This window comes from Erinaceus europaeus, chromosome 22 (genome assembly GCF_950295315.1).
Source record: "Erinaceus europaeus chromosome 22, mEriEur2.1, whole genome shotgun sequence".
Taxonomy (NCBI): domain Eukaryota; kingdom Metazoa; phylum Chordata; class Mammalia; order Eulipotyphla; family Erinaceidae; genus Erinaceus; species Erinaceus europaeus.
The window spans coordinates 15,572,031-15,595,331 of NC_080183.1; the positions used below are offsets into that span (position 1 = coordinate 15,572,031).

The 23,301-nt window shown below is 57.1% G+C and overlaps 1 protein-coding gene and 1 pseudogene across 3 annotated transcripts in view; one reads left to right on the plus strand and one right to left on the minus strand.

Moving 5' to 3' along the window:
• Positions 1 to 23,301, plus strand: part of ESRRB (estrogen related receptor beta) — a 135,169-nt gene that overhangs the window by 50,049 nt on the left and 61,819 nt on the right. The gene's annotated exons all lie outside the window — the stretch shown is intronic.
• LOC132535471 (U4 spliceosomal RNA) lies at positions 10,048 to 10,124 on the minus strand (annotated as a pseudogene).

A 23,301-nucleotide genomic window follows, 5' to 3' on the forward strand; every position in this document is an offset into this window, starting at 1 on the left:
AGAGAGATAGAGAGAGGGAGAGACAGCAGAGCCCTGCTAAACTCTGGCTGATGGTGGTGCTGGGGATTGAACACGGGACCTTAGAGCCTCAGGCAGGAAAGTCCTTTGCCAATCCATGATGCCATCTCCCCTGCCCTCTCCTGGCAGATTTTGCAATGCCTGGCTTTGTCTCTCTGTTAGGCCCGGTGTGTGAGTGTGGAATTCTGAGCCGCGTGTGGCCTTTCTCCTCCAGTTCCACCTGGCGTGGGGCTGGCCGGGCACAGGTGGGCTTTCTCTCTGGACCACCTGTCACCTGCTCACCCTGCTGTGTGTCAGCCATTCCTGACTCAGCCTCTGCCTATTCCTGGGACGTAGCCAACCCCGGGGGGCGGGGGCAGGACCGAGGTTCAGAGTGGCCGGGTCATCGCAGGCCCAAGGGGGGAATGGAGCCTCCCCACCCCTCCCCAGATGGAGTGCTCCTCTCCAGGCCGATCACCCCCTCCTCCCCAGCTGACGTGGCTCAGAGCATCGGGATGCCTGGGCACAGAGGAGCTGAAGAGATGACTCGGCTGGAGACCCACACACAGGCCGGCACGTGTGTCACCCACTGTCCCTGTCGCTGCTGGGGACTTACACTCCGGCACACCGGAGGCAGGCGGGGGGCTGGCGGACTCATCTCTGGCCTCCGAGAGCTGCCCGTCCTCCCCCCACACACATCCCTGGGGCCCCTCCACCCCTCCTCCACCCAGGCTTGCCTCTCTCCCTTAAAACTTTTATTTTTAATTTGTTGTGATGAATGAGTGACACGTCTGACAGCCGATTCGCGGAGATTAATAGAAACGACACAATATTTACGTCGGCACTACGAACAATTATCCTACCATCTATCTCTGAGATTATCTTCCTGATTGAAAACTACTCATCCGTGTAATCGGAATTATTTGGAATTAGAAGGGGATTTATAGCCCCGGGGACCCGCCGACTCCCTCGCCTCCGCACCGCGGGCCCCATCTTTCTCTCACTTGTGCCCCTGCATTTGGGGGACAGGACACAGGGGCTGGCTGGGCCGCTGACCAGTGCGCTGGGCATCTGTCTGGTGTGGTCTTGGGGTATTAGCACGGTGTGGGGGTGCCAGTGACTGGAATCAGACCACGGTGATCTGGAACACGGCATGAACCCCTCTGATCTCACAATCTTATCAGTCATTACTGTATCTCTAATAATAAAAAAGAAGTAAGTAAGAAAATAAGAAAACCAAAAGCAGAGCTTGGCCTGGAGTTGGTGCACTGCACCCAAGTAAAAGACTCCGGGTGGGGGTGGGGGTTCAGGTCCCGGAACTGATGGCAGAGGAGGACTGGAGGGGGTTGAACTGCGATGTGGAGAACTGAGAAATGTTGCACATGGACAAACCACTGTATTTTACTGTTGACTGTAAACCACTGGGCCCCCCAATAAAGAAAGAAAAGGAATAAGAGAGGGGTGGTTGGGGAGACCCCTCCCCTTCTCCCTGAATAAGAACTAAAGGTAATAAGAAGAAAACAGGAATGTCCAAGGAGACCTAGAAGGGTCCGGGATGGCCAGTGGCAGCCTGGCCCCACAGGGCTGTTTCCAGCCTGAGTGACACGGGGGCGAGGCCCCCCACCCACAGAAGGGTCCTCGGGATTAGCCTGAGCTCTGTGGCTGGCAGTCGCCCTGAGAGGAAAATAATGGGTGTGGGGCAGAGCAAAATTAGAGTGAGGTGCAGAGTAGACACACACGCGCGCGCGCGCACACACACACACACACACACACACACACACACACACAGCCGTGGCATCTTCACCTGTGTCCATTGCGGCAACACCAGTCAGAGGAACTCGATTTCCATCAACCCCAGGCTCAGCCCATAGGAATGAGGCCGCAGCGTCTCATCACGGAGGGACACCCAGGGGCCCCCAGGTCCCACGTGTGACCGGGGCAGGAAAGGGACAGGCAACTCAAGAAGAGCCGTGCACAGCCGCCCCGCCCAACCCCAGCCCGTGGATGCAGATGGGGAGCCCGGGGCCCAGCCCAGGGGCGCAGCTGAGCCTTAGTTAAGGACCAGGGAGCCATGGCTCATCTACAGAGGGGGGCAGGGAGTTTGGTGGGGGCAAGCCAGCACACAGCCCACCGCTGCCTCCCCACCCAGCCAGGGGGTGAACTCACCCAGCCCTGGAACTCTGGCTCCGGCCCCCCAAGTCCTGGGCTCCCAGTCTTAATAAACTGGCAGGTGAGACACAGGGGTGCCGGCCGGCTGGCAGGGGTGGGAAATGGTAAGAAAGCAGCAGCTGGAGGGATGCCGGTCCCTTCCCGCTAGTCCCGGCGCTCAGATTAATTAGCGAGGAAAGTGCTTCCGTCACAGAGCTACTAATTGGGTTACTCCCCACTGCTGGTGACATGCTGGGGACACGCCTGGGCCTCCAAGCAGGAGGAAGGGAGGACGGGGCAGAGGTGCAGGAGCAGGCTGGAGAGCTGGAGGGGCAGCTCGTGCTTGGGGGTGTCTCCCATGTCTGCTCTTTGATTTATAAGTAAACAAAAAAAATTTTTAAACAATTCAGTCTCACGAATAAGACAAACAGGGCGCTGTGAGGACGAAGGGCTTCGTGATCACTCCTGCCTGAACACCTGCTCTGCTCACGGGGCGCAGTCTGCACTGACACTCGCGGAGTGTTCACTCATTTATTTATCCGTGTGTTTATTTTACCTCCAGGATTATCCTGGGGCTTGTTGCCAGCACTACGAATCCACTGCTCCCTGTAGGACAGGAAGAAATTGAGAGAGATTGAGAGATAGAGAAAGGGAGAAACAGACACCTGCAGACCTGCTATCCCACTCATGAAGTGGAGCCTTGCAGGCAGGCAGTGGGGATTCAAACCTGGTTCCTTGCATTTGATAATGTGCCCTTAACTGGGTACCCCACCACCTGGACCCCTGTGTTGATGCTTCTTCCTCAATTCTTTGGAAACACTAATGAAGTCCTTTGGATATAAAGAGTCCAGATTATTATGTTATTTTATTTTATTTTTTACTGCTCAGAACAAGTCCCACTCTGTTTTCCTCACTTGGTCTCAAGGCTCTTTCTTTAAAGCAAAGAGCTCAGTGTGACATGTGGATAGCTGAAGGGGAGCACGAGGTCTGAGAGGAAGTGGGGCGACATTTGAGGACCCTCATGGGGGTGCTGGCTTTGACTCCGGATGAATTGGGATTGATGTGAGAGAGCGAGACAGCCACACGCTGGCCTGTTACCTCAGAGGTTCAGGGAAGTAGCTGGGTGCACGGAGGGAGGAGGGCCCATGAGCCCTCAGACATGGGTGGGAGAGGAGGGGCGGCCATGGGCACCCGAGCCATTTGATCTGAGCATCATATTCTCCACAGAAGAGATCCGAAAGGCCCAGAAACATTAAAAAACGCTCCAAGTCATGATGGTCAGAGAAATGCAAATAAAGACAACAGTGAGATACCACTTCATGCCAGTGAGAATGTCACACATCAGAAAAGGGAACAGCAGCAAATGCTGGAGAGGGTGTGGGGTCAGAGGAACCCTCCTGCACTGCTGGTGGGAGTATCAGTGGGTCCCACCCCTGTGGAGAGCAATCTGGAAAACTCTCAGAAGGCTAGAAATGACCCTGCAATTCCTCTCCTGGTGATAGATCCTAAGGAACCCAACACACCCATCCAAAACGATCTGTGTGCACATATATTCTTGGCAGCACAATTTGTAACAGCCAAAACCTGGGAGCAATCCAGGTGTCCAACAACAGATGAGTCGCTGAGCAAGTTGTGGTCTGTACACACAATGGAATACTACTCAGCTATTAAGAATGATGAATTCACTTGAGGGCATCTTTGAGCAGAGTGGCTCCCTGAGGGCACAGAACAAACTATCGAGACAGCTGCAGGAGACAGGAGGAAGCCAAGCTGTGGCACGGAGCCCCCTGGCAACCCCATACTGGCTCCCTGAGCCTCTGCCCCCCCGCTCTCCCCTCTGTCATGCCACTGGTCACGCTGAGTGGTTTCATGGGAAGTGAGAAGCTGAGCACAAGGCAGGTTTGCCCTCTGCCATGCCTCTGTTTAATGTGTAACTTGTCACCTCTGCTGAATGCCTGCCACCCTCTCACCTGGCTTGGTCTCCTTGGTGACACGGTGTTTTTCCAGGGCCACTGTTGGCCTAGCCACTTGGACTGGCAAACGCTTTGATGCCCTGGGGGATGATTTGGGTTCTGGGTCTCAAACCCACCTGCCAATCTCACCCAAGCCACACCCAGCCTGCAGCCTGCTGGTGGGCCTGCTCCTGGGGTATCTGGTAGACCTCCAGGGCTGGTCTCTGGAGGGTCTCTGCCTCCCCACAGAGACCCATCGCAGGATGTCAGGAATCACTGCTCCTTCTCCTGCCAAACTCTTCCTTTGAGGGCTGAAAGAGAAGACACCAGCCTATATGCGCAATCCCTCTCTTCCTTCCCTCCTTTCTTTGCTTTTCCCAGGGCCCTGCTCCGCTCTGGCTTATTGATGGTGGCGCTGGGAACTGAGCCTGAGACTTCGGAGCCTCGGGCATGAAAACCTTTTGTGCATAACCATTGAGCTATTTCCCCAACCCCCAGCCTTCCTGTGCTTGCTTTCTTCCACAAGGATTTTTAAAAAGATGTATTTCTTTTCAGGACTAGGTGGTGCCGCACCCGGTTGAGCGCATGTGTCACAATGCGGAAGGACCCAGGTTCCAATCCCCAGCCCCCACCCGCAGGGGTGAAGCTTCTTGAGCGGTGAAGCAGGGCTGCAGGTGTGTCTTGAATGTACATACTACCATGAACAAGGCCCTGGGTTCAAGCAACCAGTCCCACCTGCATGGAGGAAATTTTGTGAGTGGTGAAGGAGTGTTGCAGGTCTCTCTCTCTCTCCCTCTCTCTCTCTCTCTCTCTCTCTCTCTCTCTCGCCCCTTCCTTCTACATTTCTGTTTCTGTTCAGTAAGCAAATAATAAAAGCAAACAAAAATCCCAGCTGAAATTCAGCTGTCCCAGAAGGCCTCTTTTACCTTCTCCTTTATCTCTCTCTGTCTCTTTCCCTGCCTTTCTCTCTCTCTCTCTCTCTCTCTCTCTCTCTCTCTCTCAGCACTGCTGAGTCCTGGGGCTGAATATTTTAAAAATTTATTTATTTATTTATTATTGGATAGAGACAGAGGGAAATTGAGAGGGGAGAAGGAGATAGAAAGGGAGAGAGGGAGACGCCTGCAGTCCTGCTTCACAACTCGTGAAGCTTCCCCCAGGCAGGTGGGGGACCAGGGGCTTGAACCCAGGTCTTTGTGCACTGTAATGTGAGCATTTAACCAGGTGTACCACTGCCTGGCCTCCCAAGATTTATTTATCTATTTTAAGAAAGTGAGAGAGAGAGGGCCAGAGGAAGAGAGAGAGGCCAGAGAATCCCCCTCACCACCATAAGCCAGAGCTGTACAGCTCTCTGGTTAAAGAGAGAGAGACCAGAGCAGAGTTAGAGTGGTGTCCGGCTTGGGACCCCTTGCCCACACGACCAAAGCCAGACCCCTGGAAGCTGCCCTGCAACCCTCATAAGAAGAGCCAGTTGTCCCAACCACTGCTTCCGCCTTTCCCTGGGATCTGAGCGCCCACGGTGTGGTCTGTCGGTCTATCTGCTGGCTCTTTGTCCCCATTGCCGGCACCAGCACACAGCAGCCCGTTGTGAAGCCACCACTCACCCCTCCGCCATGCCTGTTGGAAGAACGAATGAATAGCTAACCTTCAAATGCCGAGCTCTCCAAAGAGTCCAGAGAAAACGCTGGAAGACAAGGACGGTGCTAATTAGCATGCGTGTTATTTACTCCCTCACTCAGGCCCAGCAAGGACCCCACTGAGCTGTCATTAGAGCTGGGTGTGATTTACCCTAAGTGCCGGGAAGCACAGAATGGGGGTCTTTCCAGCCGTCCCATCCCTCCGGTGTCTGAGTTAGTGAGGGTGGACTGACGTTCAGATCTTCTTCTTGAGACCTGTGGACAGGCTGCAGGTGACTGAGGGCAGATTGCCCAGCCGTCTGTGGGGAGCTGTTCCCGGGTGCCCGTGACAGTCAGCAGGCACCGGTCCTTGGACAGTGGCGAGCACCCCACTCCCACCCCATAGGTGTCAGCTCTTAGAGGGAAGTCCTAGGGGGAAGGCCAGTGAGTAGGAAGTCTCCATAAAACCAAGATGGAGGGCCGGGTGGTGACGCACCTGGCTGAGCGCATGTTACGGCGCACAAGACCTCACACTACACCCCTGTTTCGCTGGGCACAGACCCCAGCTCTGAGCCAGGCTGCGCCTGCTGCCCCCCCAGCCCGGGGAGCTCTGCCTTCTGGGGGGCTGCCTGCTCCCTCTGCCTGGAACATTCCTCGCAGCCTCAGACTCAGCCCAGGTGTCAGTGTCACCCTGCAGAGGGTTCCCAGCTCGGCCACCCCCCCCCACACACACACACCCCGGCACCAGGTGCGGCACCTGTCACGCAGTACCTGCTCACACATCAGTCTCCGTTTCTGCAGTGTCATTCCTAGGAGGTAGGAGGTGCCTTTTCACATCTAGGTCCGTGTCAGTCTAGTCCCACCAACAACCAATACCTGGCCCACAGCAGAAGGAGCTTCTCTAGGTGAAGGGAGAGGCTCTCAGTAGGCTGCTGTCCTGCTGCCCTTGTGGGTGGGCTGATAAGCCACGGGCTGGGCGTAGAGGTGCCATGCCTCCAGGGGCTTTGCCAACACTGCAAAGTCACCTTTCCTGAGGGGACAGGAAGACAGGGCCTCTGGAGCCAGCCCAGGGTAGGAACGCCACCCCAACCCCCCACCCGTTCCTCCTTCCTCACTTTCCTCTCACACTGGGGCAGGAGCCCTTCAACTCCCTGTGGCGTGTTCCCTCCATGAGCTCCATCTAGGCTGAATCGTGTCCCCAAATGAATTCGGAGCCCTGAAGCCAGAACCCGTGAGCATGACCTTGTCTGCAAATAGGGACTTTGCTGTGCCCCATGGCTGGGCAAGGGGAGGACAAGGAAGCAGCAGGGTTCCTTGGGGGCTGCTGGAATGTTCTAGAATCAGGAGGCCTACCTGTGTAGCACTGTGGAGGTATCAGATGGGGGGAATAGCATAATGGTTATGCAAAGAGATTCTCATGCCTGAGGCTCCAAAGTCCTAGGCTCAGTCCCCCTGCACCACCATCAGCCACGGCTGAGCAGTGCTCTGGTAAATAATAATATTATAATACATATTAAATGCCACTGAGCTACACACTTTAGAATGGTTCCACAGGAGAGAATGAGATGGTGTATTGGTAAAAAGCCATGTGAGGGCTGGGGAGACAGCATAATGGTTCTGCAAAAGACTTTCATGCCTGAGGCTCCAAGTTCCTAAGTTCAGTCCTTAGCACCACCATTAGCCAGAGCTGAGCAGGGCTCTGGTCTTGCTCTCTGTGCCTGTCTCTCTGTATTTCTCTTACATTAAACTAAATATAAATGAATAAATAATAATATGTTAAAAGAGCCATGTACATTTTATTAAGACTGTTTGTATACTGAAAAACAAGAGTTCAGCATAAAAAACTCAAGTGCAGAGTTAGTCACCTTTGAAAGAGGAGATAGTTGTTCCCCTCGGGAAATAGTAGTTGACATCATTGGGAGTGAAGTGCTGTGGTGGGTGTGCTGGGCAGTGGATAAAGGTCTGGACTCTTCCGGGGTGGACTGGGGGCTGCCTGGTGTCCTTCTCGGGCTCTGAGGGGTTGGGCTTCGTTCGGGAGATACGCTGGGGAGAGACTTGGCTGCCTTTGCATGGCCCCTCCTCTGATCACTCAGTTTCTGCTTCAGTAAGGATTAATTATATGTGGACCGAGCTCCCATCAAACTCATTGTTCCCCCAACTGATCGCTCAGATGAGATCAGTCAGGGGAGGGGGCGTGACTTGGCACCTGCACCCTCGTCCTTGTTAATTTCTCAGCGTGGCGATGTGAATGCCTGGTCACCCCAGAGCCTGCAGGGTGATTCTGCACCCTCCCTTCCACCCCCGTTCCCCTCAGCACATGGAAAGCCTGCCCAGACCTCAGCCCAAATTGGGGACAGCGGGGCCATGGAGCAGGTGTGTTGGCATCCAGCAGGCTCAGGTGCAAGGCCGTTCATCCCAGATTTCTGGGGACCGAGCCCCCCATGCAGACACCTTGACATAACCAGGCCTCTCCAGACAGCAGCTGGCGGGGACGCGAAGCCTCAGGCCACAGGCTGCCCATGCGTCTCCCCCACCCACCGTCCCTCACTTCTCTTTCGCTGCCTATCTGTTCATCTTTCTCTTATCTCTGTTTTTACATTCCCTAACCCTTCCTTCTCTCCCCCGCCCCGCCTCTCTCCTCCTCCCCCTTCCCTGAAAAACACATTTCTCTCTGGCACAGAAAATAAACTCAGATTGTGGGGAGTTGTGTTAATCTAATTCAATCCTCAGTGGGGTGAGAGAGTGAGATTCTAATAGTAGAGCTGTTGAGGGCCTTTTTGTTAATGGCTTGGGGATTACACTGAGTTAAAGGCTCATTTCCTAATCAAACAGAGAGAGAGAGAGTGACTTCGAATATTCATGACTCTCCCAGCGAGGGTCTAAACATGCCAGAACCCGGGATTCCTGCCTATGGACACAGAGTTAAACATCCTCAGTCTGCTGAAGGAAAAAAAATAATAAATTAAATTAAATGGAATCATTTAAGTCGTCAACCTGGTGCTAGGTGCCCAGAGGCTGGTAAAGGACTGGGCTGGGGGGCTGAGGGGGCCGATGAGGCCCCAGACCTCACTAGGGGCCTAGGGGTGGGACATGGGGAGTGGCTTCAAATCTCCTGTAGTCTGGAGGTGACACTCCGAACAGGAGCTCGGCCCATTTTGACAGTAGCTGGGGGGGGGGGGGGGGGCTTTCTCTGCCTGAAGGGGTTGGGGGGCCTGCATGAACCCAGGTACTGCCTCTGAACTGGCCCCCACCCCCAGACCCTGTGCTCTGTTGCCTGAGTCCCCAGGTCACCCTCCCCCCCAACCCCGCCAGGTATGCCCAGGAGGAAGCAGACCCCCAGTGTCAGACAGTAAGGGGCACCAGGCCCAGCTCCAGCTGGGTGCAGGGTAGAGCAGGAGGGTCAGAGAGCCACCAGCATGTGCCCTGGCTGTCCCAGAGTGGGGGTCCTCCCTCTCAGGATCATAGGCTGAGTAATCAACTTTTTTTCTCTTTATTGGGGACAGGGATTCATGGTTTACAGGTAAATACAATAGTTGGCACGTGTGACATTTCTCAGTTTTCTGCGTAACACTCTAACCCCGTCTAGGTCCTCCTCTGCCATCATGTCCAGGACCTGAACCCTCCCCCACACCCGCCCCAGAGCCCTTTACTTTGGTGCAGTGCGTGAACTCTATTCCAAGTTCTGCTTGGCATTTTCCCTTCTGATCTTATTTCTCAGTGTCTGTCTGTGAGTGAGATCATCCCATATTCATCCTTCTCTTTCTGACTTGTCTCACTTAACTTGTTTCCTTCAAGCTCCAGCCAAGATGAGCTGAAGAAGGTAAATTCACCATTTTTAATAGCTGGGTAGTACTCCATTGTGTATCTAGACCCCAGTTTGCTCAGCCACTCATCTGTTGTTGGACAGCTGGGTTGCTTCCCGGTTTTGGCTATTATAGATTGTGTTGCTAAGAACATATGTGCACACGGATCTTTCTGGATGAGTGTGTTGGGTTCCAGGAGAGGGGTTGCAGGGTCATAAGGTCCATTTCTAGCCTCCTGTGACTTCTCCAGTCTGCTCTCCACCGGGGTTGGACCACTTGACATTCCCACCAGTAGTGCAGAGGTCCTTTGTCCCCACACCCTCTCTAGTATTTGCTGCTGCCTTTTCTGATGTGTGGCATCCTCACAGGAGTGAAGCGGTATCTCCTTGTCTTTATTTGCGTTTCTCTGACCATCATGACTTGGAGCATTTTTTCATGTTTGTTGGCCTTTTGGATCTCTTCTTTGTTGAGCATTCTGTTCATATCCTCTTCCCATTTTTGGATGGGCTCCCCTCTCAGGATTGTAAACCAATGCTAATCAATTTTTCAATTAGCAATAATCGCGCCTCGGATAAACCTCTTTGGCTACGATACTGCCACTGCGCAAAAGCTGCTAATCAATTTTTAAAAGTCCCTTAGGCCTAAGAGGTGACTCACTTGCCTTGTTATGTCTGATGCCTTGGGTCTGATCCCTGGCCCCACAGACAAGCACCATAGACAGCACCAGGGGGAGCCCCATGGAGGGTGGGCAGGGCTGTGGGTCTCTCCTCTCTCAGCACCAGGCACAGCACCCAGGGAGCCCATGGAAGGTGGGCAGGGCTGTGGGGTCTCTCCTCTCTCAGCACCCTGCACAATACCCAGGGAGCCCATGGAGGGTGGGCAGGGCTGTGGGGTCTCTCCTCAGCACCAGGCACAGCACCCAGGGAGCCCATGGAAGGTGGGCAGGGCTGTGGGGTCTCTCCTCTCTCAGCACCATAGACAGCACCAGGGGGAGCCCCATGGAGGGTGGGCAGGGCTGTGGGTCTCTCCTCTCTCAGCACCAGGCACAGCACCCAGGGAGCCCATGGAAGGTGGGCAGGGCTGTGGGGTCTCTCCTCTCTCAGCACCCTGCACAATACCTAGGGAGCCCATGGAGGGTGGGCAGGGCTGTGGGGTCTCTCCTCAGCACCAGGCACAGCACCCAGGGAGCCCATGGAAGGTGGGCAGGGCTGTGGGGTCTCTCCTCTCTCAGCACCATAGACAGCACCAGGGGGAGCCCCATGGAGGGTGGGCAGGGCTGTGGGGTCTCTCCTCTCTCAGCACCATAGACAGCACTAGGGGGAGCCCCATGGAGGGTGGGCAAGGCTGTGGGGTCTCTCTTCTCTCAGCACCATAGACAGCACTAGGGGGAGCCCCATGGAGGGTGGGCAGGGCTGTGGGGTGTCTCCTCTCTCAGCACCCTGCACAGCACCCAGGGAGCCCATGGAGGGTGGGCAGGGCTGTGGGGTCTCTGCTCTCTCAGCACCATGCACAGCACCCAGGGAGCCCCATGGAGGGTGGGCAGGGCTGTGGGGTGTCTCCTCTCTCAGCACCCTGCACAGCACCCAGGGAGCCCATGGAGGGTGGGCAGGGCTGTGGGGTCTCTCCTCTCTCAGCACCATGCACAGCACCCAGGGAGCCCCATGGAGGGTGGGCAGGGCTGTGGGGTCTCTCCTCTCTCAGCACCAGGCACAGGCACCCAGGGAGTCCCATGGAGGGTGAACAGGGCTGTGGGGTCTCTCCTCTCTCAGCACCAGGCACAGCACCCAGGGAACCCCATGGAGGGTGGGCATGGCTGTGGGGTCTCTCCTCTCTCAGCACCAGGCACAGCACCCAGGGAGCCCACGGAGAGTGGGCAGGGCTGTGGGTCTCTCCTCTCTCAGCACCCTGCACAGCACCCAGGGAGCCCATGGAGGGTGGGCAGGGCTGTGGGGTCTCTCCTCTCTCAGCACCCTGCACAGCACCCAGGGAGCCCATGGAGGGTGGGCAGGGCTGTGGGGTGTCTCCTCTCTCAGCACCAGGCACAGCACCCAGGGAGCCCACGGAGGGTGGGCAGGGCTGTGGGGTGTCTCCTCTCTCAGCACCAGGCACAGCACCCAGGGAGCCCATGGAGGGTGGGCAGGGCTGTGGGTCTCTCCTCTCTCAGCACCAGGCACAGCACCCAGGGAGCCCATGGAAGGTGGGCAGGGCTATGGGGTCTCTCCTCTCTCAGCACCAGGCACAGCACCCAGGGAGCCCATGGAAGGTGGGCAGGGCTGTGGGTCTCTCCTCTCTCAGCACCATGGACAGCACCAGGGGGAGCCCCATGGAGGGTGGGCAGGGCTGTGGGGTGTCTCCTCTCTCAGCACCAGGCACAGCACCCAGGGAGCCCATGGAGGGTGGGCAGGGCTGTGGGTCTCTCCTCTCTCAGCACCAGGCACAGCACCCAGGGAGCCCATGGAGGGTGGGCAGGGCTGTGGGGTCTCTCCTCTCTCAGCACCCTGCACAGCACCCAGGGAGCCCATGGAGGGTGGGCAGGGCTGTGGGTCTCTCCTCTCTCAGCACCAGGCACAGCACCCAGGGAGCCCATGGAAGGTGGGCAGGGCTGTGGGGTCTCTCCTCTCTCAGCACCATGGACAGCACCAGGGGGAGCCCCATGGAGGGTGGACAGGGCTGTGGGGTCTCTCCTCCCATTCTCACTAGAATATCGAATACAAGTTGAACTTTCATGACAGAAGGGGCTTTAGCCTATGGGGTGGGGAGGTGTGAGCCCATTGTGGTGGTCATCTCTGGTTGGGAGGAAGAGTCCTGCCCTCTCCTGCTGTGTGGACACCCTGCCATCCAGTCTCTGACCCAACTCTGCTCTGGGGTCTCCAGGCCTCTCCTGCACCCCATCTTGTACCCACAGACCTCTAGATCGCTCCCTCCCAGCTGGGCCCCCACTTCAACACCATAACTCCACAGGTAAGCCCAGTGCGCACCCCGTGACCTTGTTGGGGGTTCAGGCAGAGGACCCTGATGTTCTGTCCTGGGGATCCCTGCAGGTCTCTGGGTGGGGTTCCAGGCTGTGAGACTGCAAGCCCCCTCTCCCTCCCCCCCAAACTAGTCCTCTGTCTCTGCTAGGCCCCTCCTCACCCTGCAGCCATCAGTCACTGGCACCTGTTGCTGGATTCCCTGGGGTCCACCCACTTACCGTGGGGGGGGGGGGATCTGAGCTTTTGTGCTGGGAGGCAAAGGGCATGTTTTAAAGAGACATTAAGAGGGACAAGGGAGATAGAGATAGACAGACAGACAGACCCCTGCAGATCTGCTTCACTGCTCCCAAAGCTTCACCCTTGCAGGTGAGGAGTGGGGGCTTGAACCGGGTGCACTACCAGCCCCTAGATGTCTTGTTTGTTGTTGTTTTAAATAGAAGGTGGGGGGGGTTGTGAGAGGGATACAGACAGACAGATAGACAGTGGGAAGACTTCTTTCCTGCCTAGTCTGAAGCTGTCATTTCTGGGTTCACTTCAGATGGAGATAGAGACGGGAGCACCTGGTGAAACACACATAGCACAAAGTGCAAGGATCTGAGTTTGAGCCCCCAGCTCCCCACCTGCAGGGGGGTCACCTCACAAGTGGAGAAGCAGGTCTGCAGGTGTCTCTCTGCCTCTCTCCCTCTCTGTCTCCCCCTGTTCCCTCAGTTTGTCTCTATCCTATCCAGTAAAATGAAAAATGGCCTCAGGAAAGTGGGTTTCATAGCACAGACACTGAGCCCCAACAGTAACCCTGGTGGCATAAATAAATAAATACAAAAATACAAATAAATACAAAAATAAATAGAGAGAGAGAGGCTAAGGAAGAGAGAAATTGGGAGAGAGCACAGTACCAAAGCTCTCCCAGTGCTGTAGGGCTCCCATGTGGGGAGCCAGCCAGGGACACAGGGCAGAGCAAGCTCTTTCTTCTGTTTTTCTGCCCTCTGGGGGCGTCCCCCCACCCCACAGCTCACCATGGCTCAGCTCCCTCTTTCTGTAGGGGGGCCGGAGTACGCTGGGGTGAGGCTGGGTGAGGCGATGGCAGGGTCTCTGCTGACCCACCGACGTGAGGCCTGTCCAGACCGGGGGAGGGGGGGAGGCACTGGGTAAAGTGGAACCTCCCTGGCTGGCAAACACAAGACCTTGGGGAGCATTTCTTCACAAGAGCACCCAGGGCCTCTTAAGTGGGGACAGTCCCGCCTGCCATGCTGTGGGGACAGAAGCTAGGCACCTGGTCCCTCTGGGTCCCTATGTGGCTGGCCAGAGGCCCCAGCTTCATCGTGGACAGAGCTGGGCACTGGCTCTGGCTCAGCTGCCAGCTGTGTGTGTGGGGGGTGATCTGGTGTCTGCCGTGTGCTGAGGGGACACTCACACAGAAGGCCCGCAGGCTGGAGATGGCCACCCTGCCCCTCCGGCCCCTTGCCAGCGCCTGGCACACTCTCCTGGCCAGGGCAGGCTCCCCTGGCGCCAGACACCATCTGCTGTGGCCACCAAGCTGGGAGCCCGGCCTGGCAATGGGCAGCTGTGCCCAGGCCCCCAGGTCTCTGTCTCCGTCCTGGGCTATCCACTGTCCTTCACCGCCAGAGCTCTCAGCCCCCGGCTCACACCGATGGGGCCTCTCAGTCCGGGCACCCACAGAGGGGCCCCCAAATGAGAGGGGGCCAGGGCATGTCTCCCTCTGTCTGTAACAGGGCCAGAAAACTCCGGAGAGAGATCTCTGGGCCCAAGGGACCATCACACAAATGGTCCTGTAAACAGATGTCTGCTGGGGGGTACCTGCGTGGGGGGGGGGGCCTGGCACAGAAGAGATGGGCCACAGGGAGAGGGCAGCTAGTGGGGGGGGCTGTGGGTGTTGTGCTCTCAGATACCTCTGATAGGTGGAACCAGGGGCCGGGAGGTGTTGCACCTGGCAGAGTGCACATGTTACAGTGCACAAGGACTGGGGTTCAAGCCCCCGCTCCCCACTGACAGTGCAGGTGGGGCTCGAATCGAGAGCCTTACGCCAGTCCTTGAGTTTCACGTCATGTGCACTTAACCCGCTGCACTACAGCTGCAAACAGGGGCCAGGCCCCCCAAGCTCAGGCAGCTAGGACCCCACAGACCATGCTGGGGACAGGTGTTCGGCCTTCCAAAGGGGGCCCCTGGCGTTTGGGGGTTCACTCCAGAGTGGGGGCAGTACAGGGGCACACGCAGCCCGGCACAGGGCTTGTCTGTGGTCTGGGTGCCCATCCACCTGTCCGTCCTGCCGCAGTTCCTGCCAGCCAGTCCCAGCAGCGCTCCCTAATTAGCAATCTCTTCATTTCCAATCAAAGCGCCCCAAAGCCCGCCTTGGCGGGGGCCGGGGACCAGGCGGTAATTGACTTGCCAGTGGCGGACATGCTGGCTAATTCATTCCTGTAATAACTTGGTGTGTCCTCGGGGAGGGGGGAGGGGTGCCCCTTCCCATCCCCATTCTCAGCGGGATCCCGGGGGCTTGGAGGCCAGGGCCAGCTAGGAGTGGGGTCCCTTGGGGGGTCTGCTTTCCCAGGGGCTCCTCACTGCCCCCAGCCCCCAGGGGTGGCACAGAGACTGCCAGCACAGCCAGGAGCACCAAGGGGTCCCTACTGCTCAGGGCCTCTTGGTCCCTCAGCCCCAGGCAGCAGTGGGGGAGGGGGACTGAAGATAGAAGACACCCCAGGCGGGGTCCCCTGTGTCCTGGTATCGTCCTGAGGTGGAGACGGACATTGGACATCAGGGCACCTCTGACGAGGAGTGACGGGGGGGGGGGTGCAGGTGAATCTGGAGGTGGGGTCTCCCAGAAGAAGGCCCTGGAAGTGGAGGACTACTGAGCGGTGAGGGGCAGGCTGGGGGCTCAGTCCTCATTGATTGCCCCCCTCATGTCTGGGAGCACAGCACACTGGTGCTCCAAAAGACTCTCCTGCAGAGGCTCTGAGGTCACAGGTTTGATCCCCAGCACCACCATCAGCCAGAGCTGAGCAGGGCTCTGGGGAAAAGAGAAAGAGAGGGAAGGGAAGGGGAGGGAAGGGGAGGGGAGGGGAGGGAAGGGGAGGGGAGGAGAGGGAAGGGAAAGGACAGGAAAGGAAGGGAAGGGGAGGGGAGGAGAGGGAAGGGAAAGGACGGGAAAGGAAGGGAAGGGAAGAGAAGGGGAGGGAAGGGAAGGGAAGAAAAAGGGAAAGGGAGGGAAGGGAAGGGGAGGAAGGGAAGGGAAGAAAAAGGGAGAGAAGGGAAGGGAAGAAGGAGGGAGGGAAGGAAATGAAAGGGAAGGGACCAAACAAACCCACAGCAGTGCAGCGCTTCTGGGACCCCATGCCAACCCCCCCACACACCCAGGAGAGGCATGGGGGAGCCTTTGGCTCCAGGCAGGCATGGGACAAACCACCCAGGCCCCCACCCAGGCAGGGAGAGACACCTGATGGCCCCGCAGCTGTGGGGTCCTGCCAGGGGACTGTGGGCAGGGGCGTCCCCTCCCGGCTTCACGGCACGTGGCTTCCACCCGCTTCCTGTGGACTCCAGTCAGAAGGCCTGAGCTCAGGGCCTGGGCTACTCCACCTCTCTGTGCCTCAGTTTCCCCATCTGTGAAAGGACAGCGTGGGAACCAGACTACGGAAGGGAAAGGCAAGCTTTCCTTTGGGTCTCCTGCTCTCAGAGGCCTGCGGTGCGGAAGGCTGGGGGTCTTTGCTTGCACAGCAAACACTGCTCCAGGCAGCCACCCACCTTCCTCCCTTCCTCCCTTCCTCCCTTCCTTCCTTCCTTCCTTCCTTCCTTCCTTCCTTTCTTCCTTTCTTTCTTCTTCTCCTCTTCCTCCTTATTGTTCTTCTTTTAATATTTTCTTTTTTATTTATTTTATTCCTTTATTGGGGAATATAATGTTTTACATCCAACAGTAAATACAATAGTTTGTACATGCATAATATTCCCCAGTTTCCCATATAACAATTCAACCCCCACTAAGTCCTCTGTCATCCTTCTTGGACCTGTATTCTCCCCATCCACCCACCCACCCCAGAGTCTTTTACTTTGGTGCAATATGCCAATTCCATTTCAGGTTCTGTTCTACTTGTGTTTTCTTTTCTGATATTGTTTTTCAACTTCTGCCTGAGAGTGAGATCATCCCATATTCATCCTTCTGTTTCTGACTTATTTCACTTAACATGAATTTTTCAAGGTCCATCCAAGATCAGCTAAAAACGGTGAAGTCACCATTTTTAACAGCTGAGTAGTATTCCATTGTGTACATATACCACAACTTGCTCAGCCACTCATCTGTTGTTGGACACCTGGGTTAATATTTTCTTTATTATTATATTATATTATATTATTTATTATTTTAATGCTCAGCTTTGGTTTATGGTGATGCTGGGGATTGAACCTAAGACTTTGGAGCCTCAGGCATGAAAGCCTTTTGCATAACCATTATACTGTCTCCCCAGACCCCCTTTTTTCCTTTATTATCAGGGGGAGTACAGGGCTCATGGTCCTACGGATCTGGGGTACTGGCCCTTCTGTTCTTAAAGGTTTGGGTGCAGAGGGGGCTGGGGAGGGCACACCCCTCTTTTGTCCTGTTTTCCGTCCTCTGAGAATCGGGGTGTGAAGTGGAGTGAGGACACATGAACGTGGGCAGAGTACAGGACTTGCACTCCGACCCCCGGCTCAGGTCTCTCCTTCTCTCCCCCTCGTGGTTTGTGGTAGCAGAGAGAACGTCTCAAGGGAGGGGCCTGGGGTCCCCCCAGTCGTGGGTGGCTGGGAAATCGTTGCCGCCCCAGCCGCAGGAGGAATATTAATGATTCAGTCTCCAGCAGGGCTCTACTCCAAGGCCTGTTGGCGACGTGCATTTTAAATCATAACAAAACAGAATGACGGAGGGAGGGAGTCAGCGGCCCCCCGGGCTGCCCCCCACCTCGTCTGCTAGGGAGGAGGGGGAGACTGCAGGCAGCTCCTCTTTGGGTGCTAAGGCTGCACCCCACTTTCAGTGAGGAGCTGCCATCGGCAAGGGGGTTCCAGAAGGTTCCACCTGCCCTTCCTCCAAGCCTAGAGCTATTCTTTCCTGAGCCGCTGCAGGTGGGGGCTGGCTGGTCCATGTCCCAGGGTCTCCAGCACCCGGCCCTATGTCCCAGGGTCAGGGTCCCCGCATCCCAGCGTACCTGCAGCCTGGTCCCCGCCTGGCCTGTCTCGGGGAGGGACACATGGATTATTCGGAGGCCTCTTCTGGGACCTGTCTGCCCTGGTGTTGGCGCCATCCTCTCCTCCATCAGGACTGTGATTACACATGTCTGAGGGGCGGGGCTGCCAGGGGCGGCAGCTTATCAGGCCGGCTCATCTCTAATTACCCTGGACCCGCAGATAAGGGGGACAATGTGGCCTCAGATAACCCCTGTGAGCTATGGGGGGGGGGGGTCTCCCAGCAGATGAGCAGATGGGAGGACCCAGCCCCGCCCCGCCATGGCCCCTGCCCACTAGACACAGACCCCTTCCCTGGATGCCTGTCCCCTCCTGCTTGGCAGCTCGGACGCAGAAAGAGCCGGAACTGCATGGGGCCTGGGGCCTGGCTCCTTGGCTGTGTCCTCGCTGTTGGGGCCTGAGTGAAGCCAGGTGAGAGCCGCCAAGCCTGTCCCCTTGTGTCCCCTCTCAGGGACAGTCTGGCTGGCCGAGGCCCTGTGTGTTCCTGCTGTGACAGAAAGACAGGTGAACTGGGGTGCAGGCGGGGAGTTGGGGGGAGCCTGGGGTCTGACTTGGGCTGGAGGTTGTGGAGCCTCCTGTCCCCAGGCCTGCTCCACCCCGGAAGCCATCAGAGTGTCCTCATCCCCAAGCCCTGGCAGCGGCATTCACTCATTCATTCATCATTTGTTCACTCACTCTCTTATTTATTCCCATCACTGGAAGCTTCTGAGCTCTCCTGCCAGCCTGGGAGCCAGCATTTCTCTCCAGACCTGACCTGAAGGCCTGAAATGCTTTGGCCTCAGGACTCAGGGGTCAGGGGTCAGGAGTCAGGGGTCAGGGGTCAGGCCTCTGTAGGGCAAGGGGCTTCACTTCCTTCTTTTTTGGTTTTTTAAATTTTATCACCATCAATTAATTTTTGCCTCCAAGATTATTGCTGGGACTTGGTGCCTGCACTCTGAATCCCCTGCTCCTGCCGCCTCCAGGAAGTCTCCTGTGCTGACTAGGTCGGGAGTCACAGAGGCCTTGATCATGTCTTTTTGTTTTCCGAATGCACCCCTCAGGCACAGGTCACCACCTTTGGGTGCCCTGGCCACGTGGACAGCAGCCCCCAGGAGCTGCCCAGCAGAGGGGCTGCCCAGGGAGGGGCATGGACACTGAGGTATGACAGTGCCCCCTGGCCTCCCCTGCTACTGGCCAGTGCCCGAACCCCTGGGCTGAGAACACAGGGTGACCCGAGGTCAGAGGCTGAAACTGGGGGTCCCGTCTCTCCCCCAAGCCTGCTCCAGCCTGGGAGGGAGGGGAACAGAGAGCCCCTCAGCCACCCACCATCACCCCAGCCGTGCAGGAAGCCCGTGAGCATGTGGAGACACGGCCTGGAGGCCACCACCCAGAGTCACTGCAGTCAGACTCCTCGCTTCTATCCCCTGCTCTAGGAGGGCTTTGCTCCTTGCATTTCACCCCTCATGGTGTTCTCTTCCTTCTTTTTATTCAGATAGAGACAGAGAGGGAGTGGCGTGGGGGGAGAGAGAGGGAGAGGAAGAGGGGGAGTGGGGTGGGGAAAGAGAGAGTGTCGGCCTGGATGTTCCAGAAAAATCCTCTGGGCCTCCTGGGGCAGGAGGGGGCAGGCGTGAGGGGGCAGCGGCTTTGCTGGTGGGAGGCCCAGGTCCACGCCAGGCACGGCTCAGAGCTGCCTCAATCATGGCCCTGGACGCCTCCTCCTGGGACAGTGGGGACAGCCGTGCCGCCGCCTCTGGGTGCCGCCTGCCAGCCGTGCGCCTGGCCACCTGGACCCAGCGGCAGCTTGGCCTCTCCTGCCTGGGAGCCGGGGCCACCCCTGGCGGGTGACACGGGCCTTGGCAAAGTGGAGTGAGGCTGGCAGGTTTGCCTGGCACTCCTGCCTGCTGTACCCGCCCCTGCCAACAGCTGGCCCCTTTGTCACCCTGCCCGGGAAGGGCTGCTCAGAGACCCCAGGGGTGGGAGGGACAGGCCCCCAGCCTGCCACGTGTGTGGGGGACAGCTGGGTCATGCCCCGAGGGAGGGGTCTCCGTCTCTGGGCACTGGTGCCAATGCCCCATGTCGCAGGCTCTCTGCAGCTTGGAGGGAGCCCTTTACCCGCTCCTGGCTTCAGGTGGGTCCCTGGGCGCTGGAACTCCTTGGCTCAAACCTACAGCAGCTTGGCCTCTGCCTCACTGTCCTGTGGCCTGTGTGTGTGTATGTGTAGGTATGTGTGTGTGTGAGTGTGAGTGAGTGTGTGTTCCTTAAGGACTCTGACATACTGGCACACAGCCCCCTGGCCCCCAGCATGGCTTGACCTCAGCTCTGTGTGTGGATTTCACCGATTTTTTTTATGGTCCACTTAGGTTTTTTTTTTTTTTTTTTTTTTTTTGCCACTAGGGTTTTTGCTGGGGCTTGATGCCTACTGGACTCCACCATTCCTGGAAGTCACTACTTCACTTTTTCTTTCTGTTTTCTGGTAAAGAGTGAGATTGAGAGAGAGAGAGAGAGAGAGAGATATTGAGAGAGAGAGACAGAGGGTGGGGCAGATAGCATAATGGTTCTGCAAAGAGACTCTCCTGCCTGAGGCTCCAAAAGTCCCAGGTCCAATCCCCTGCTCCACCATCAGCCAGAGCTGAGCAGGGCTCTGGTAATAAAGAAGAGAGAGAGAGAAATAGAGAGACAGAGAAGAGAGACACCTGCTTCACTGGTCATGAAGCTTCCCTTGCTGCATGTGGGGACCAGGGGCTTGAACCCGGACCCTTGCATGTGGCAGCATTTGCACTCAGCCAGGTGCACCACCACCTGGCCCTGTGTCCTGTCTAGTGTAGGTGACTGATGCTCGAGGGGACTAATGTCCGCAGGTCTCTCTGTGAGCACAGGTCCCGCCTGCTGGGCGGAATAGTCTGATAAGCACGCAGACAGACACGCGGGCAGAGACAGTGTGGCAGGAGCCCCAGAGCCTGAAGGAGACAGTTGAGGGAGGCAGCAAAGTGGTTCTGCAAAGACTCTCCTGCCTGAGACTCTCAAGTCCCAGGTTCAACCCCCAGCACCACCATCAGCCAGAGCTGAGCAGGGCTCTGGGAAACATGGGGAAAAAATCGTGATTACACCCCAAACACCCCTGATGTGGCTTCCTCATGTGGGATCAGGAGCAGGGCTGGCATGCAACCCTCACACATTGTTGGGTCCCTAGTGTCCCCAGCTCTGAGCCCGTGGGGGTCCCCAGTGTCCCCAGCTCTAAGCCCAGCTGGCAGGGTCACACCGCTGTCCCGCAGGAGGGTCCAGCTGTGTCCAGTGTGGGTGTCACCCTAGGTGGGAGATGTTCCGGGAGCCTCTGGGGCCAGTCCTCTGTACACAAGGTTCAGTCTCCTCAGCTGTGAAGTGGGGACAATGACATGTAGGGGAGGTGACGGTAGCTGGGGCCCTGTCCCAGCCCTCTGGCCCCTCTGGCCTAGAGATGCTCCCCACCCAGCCTGGGCGGCCGCTGGGCAAAGAAAGGTCACTGTCCGCCCCGCCCCGCCCCGGCCCCGCCCCGCCCCCAGCCCCGCCCCGACCCCGCCCTCGTCCCTCCCCCGGAGGCTCCGAGGCCACGGCGCCCTCTGGTGGTTCCGGCCTCCACTGCACCCGCCTGCCGGGAAGGTGACTCAGTCCAGGCCTGGGCCAGCCTCTGCTGCCCCAGGAGGGATTGCGAGGTGACACGGTCTGTGCCTCTGGGGTCCCCAAAGGAGAAGCAGGGCTGAGGAGCCCTGCAGCTCAGCACACTGCAGCCTCCTAAGATGCTGGGAAGGACCAGGCCCCCAGCCCCCGACTCCCCAGGATGTGGTCAGTGCCCCTCTGTGGAAGTAGCAGCAAGTGAACAAACACTTTTTAAAAGCACACGTGCAGAAAAGACCCTGAAGAGACAGGTGGAACGGGTGGAACGCTGCCCTGGCCTGCATGAGGCTCCTGGTGGGACCCCTGGAGCTTCCCCCTGCTCCACGTGGTGTCAGGCAGGGTCTGTGTGACACCATGTGACACCATGTGGTGTCAGGCAGGGTCTGTATCTGCAGCTCTGCCGGCTGGGGCCACTCAGCTGCATCACCCTGCAGCCGCAGCCCCACCCCACTGCCACCAAGAAGGGACCCAGAGCACCACACACACCCACACACACACACACTCACACACACCCACACATACACACACCACACCACACACACACACACATTCACACACACACATTCACACACACACTCACTCACACTCACACACACCACACACACACACCACACACACACACACACACCACACACACACACCACACACTCACACACACACACCACACACACACACCACACCACACATACCACACACACACACCACACACATACTCACACACACTCAAACACACCACACACACACTCACACTCACACACATACATTCACACACACCACACACATACACACCACACACCACACACACACACCACACACATTCACACACACACACACACACACACACCACACACAGACACACACTCACATTCTCACACACGCTCACACACACACCACACACTCACACACACACACACCACACCACACATACCACACACACACACTCACACACACCACACACACACACACTCACACACACACCACACACACCACACACACACAAACCAGACACACACACCACACACCCACCCACACACACCCACACACACCACACACACACACACACACTCACACACACACACCACACACACCACACACTCTCTCTCTCACACACACACACACACACACATACACACACACACACACACACACACACACTGTTCAGCTCCATCAGTCACCACCACAAGGTCCTCTGCAGCAGAAACGGCCCATGTTTGGGCTTTCAGACTCAGGAGGGGGTCTCGGGCAGTGCGCCACTTCCAGCCCCGGCTCTCCGCCTGCAGGAAGGTCACTTCACAAGCGGTGAAGCAGGTCTGCAGGTGTCTTTCTCCATCTCTATCTCCTCCTCTTCTCTCAATTTTTCTCTGTCCTACCTCCCCCCCAAAAAAAAGGCTGAGGGCATCTCTCGGGGTGGTCCTGACTGTTCCCTCCACCTTGTCCTTTTTTAATTATCTTTATTTATTTACTGGATAGAGACAGCCAGAAATCGAGACGGAAGGGAGAGGGAGAGAGACAGAGACACCTACAGACCTGCTTCACCCCTCAGGAAGAGACCTTCCCGCAGGTGGGGACCAGGGGCTTGAACCCAGGTCCTTGTGCACTGTAATGTGTTCCCCCACCCAGCCCCCACCCTGTCTTTGTGTGAGCTACCCCGGCACCTGGACAGACGGTGGCTCTCTCTAACCGCTCGCTAAGGCCAGTCGAGAAGATGCTGCTCTGGGGGCGCGGCAGGGGCTCACCGGGTAGAGTGTGCTTGCTAATGTTTCACAGGACCGGGGTTCGAGCCCCGGACCATCACCTGTGTGTCGGTGGAGGGGAGGGGTTTCAGGAGCTGTGGGGCAGTGCTGTGGTGTCCTTCTGTCTCTTATTCTCTGTCTAGAGGAAAGGGAAAGGAAGGAAGAGAGGGAGGAAGATTGCAAGGTTGGATGGTGGCGCACCTGTTTGAGTAGACCTGTTTCCATGCACAAGGACC